We start from the raw sequence: 1,588 nt of genomic DNA, 5'->3' as shown, positions 1-1,588 counted from the left end.
TCTTGATTATCTAAAAAATTTAATTCTCACTATAATAATTAAATAATATTACAATTAAAAATATTTATACATACGTAATTTGTTTTGTAGTCTGTTGAAATATTTAAATCCAATATGTGAAACATTATTTTTATTTTGTTGCCATTTTCAATTGTAATTAAACATACAGGATCTTCTGAATTGTATGTGATAGGTAGTTTCAAATCATATTTAAATTTAAAGTAGCATAATATTTAAATCTTCTGATTTTAGTTTAAAACCACAAATTCATGCCAATGAATTAATATTAAATTCAACTAGAATATATTATGATTCCAAATTGTTTTAACATAGGTCAGATTTTCATAATTTACATATTTCATAGTGAAATATACTATGACAAAACACTTAAAACACCCTGTACCTATATCCTTCAAATCATCCGTCATCAAAACAAACTCTACAATAACTGGCAGGTCGCAGGAACATCATAGTTGGTTGCAATATTTCTGTGTTGTCATATGCCATTTGATTGCATAACAAGTCATGTATTATCCAGTAAGTACCTGTGTTCCTTGGTTAGGTATACATTTGAACAAAAATAGTATATTATGTATAAATGATTAAACTGAAATCAAAATGTCTTAAGTTAATAACATATTGTATTATTTATTTTAATTTTTGCAACTACCAACTAGTGAAACTTAGTACTTACCCATAAATTGTACAAATGTAATCGCCAAGCATCCAATCCACGTGTCATAAATCAATTCAGGTACATATATGTTTGATTAAAGTATTAAATTATTAAATAAAATACGTAAAATACAATATGTGGTAAATAATAATAAAGACAATAATTATACTTTATAGAAGAACCAATAGGGTATTAGGTATATTAAAAAATAAAATACCTACGGGCTACGACCATGAGTCACGGATTCAGTTAGGGCCCGTATTACAATAGTTGAACTCCGGTTAAACCACCGAATTCGGCCGGTAAAATCAGTGGTTCAAGCGTAACCGAGGTTTAAACTATGATTGTAAAACAGGCCCTTAGTTATGAATTATGAGTTATCTTATAACCTTAACCGTTTATTTAATAACTAACGTATTTTTATGTGATTAACGTTAACCCAGTATAAGGTATACTTCCATATCATATAACCACGGAACCACGATGTCAGCTGCAATTATTGCAGAGAGCACAATATAAGATAGTAGGCACTATCAGTCTCTAGCACGATTAAAGATAGCCGTGGTCTCTAGCATAGATAATAGATATTATGCCATGCAAACTTATCACACGGGAAATAATTGGAAAAATATTCGAGGTTATAACCATAGATAATAGTATGGTCTCTACTCTCTAGACGCTCGTATCTGTTAATACCTAATCGCAAACCAGTCTAATCAGACATCATCGTATTGTTGTGTGTCCGTTGTCACTTGTCACAAATTGTCCGTACTCCATACTTAATAGGTATTTAATGGGGTCGAGGGGATTACACGCGAGTATTGCGCATGTGACACTAATGGTCCAATTACTTAAAATATGACATTATGACAATAAGTTATTGTAGCGGAAGCGAGTAGGTACATGATTATC

General features: G+C 30.5%; 1 protein-coding gene across 2 annotated transcripts in view; it reads right to left on the bottom strand.

The window, feature by feature from the left end:
- Positions 1-1,588, bottom strand: part of LOC100166370 (E3 ubiquitin-protein ligase TRIM9) — a 90,906-nt gene that overhangs the window by 11,600 nt on the left and 77,718 nt on the right. The window lies entirely within an intron of this gene.

This window comes from Acyrthosiphon pisum, chromosome A1, assembly GCF_005508785.2.
Source record: "Acyrthosiphon pisum isolate AL4f chromosome A1, pea_aphid_22Mar2018_4r6ur, whole genome shotgun sequence".
Taxonomy (NCBI): Eukaryota; Metazoa; Arthropoda; class Insecta; order Hemiptera; family Aphididae; genus Acyrthosiphon; species Acyrthosiphon pisum.
The sequence above is the reverse complement of the archived record's forward strand: the minus strand, read 5'-3'. Positions and strand labels throughout refer to the sequence as shown.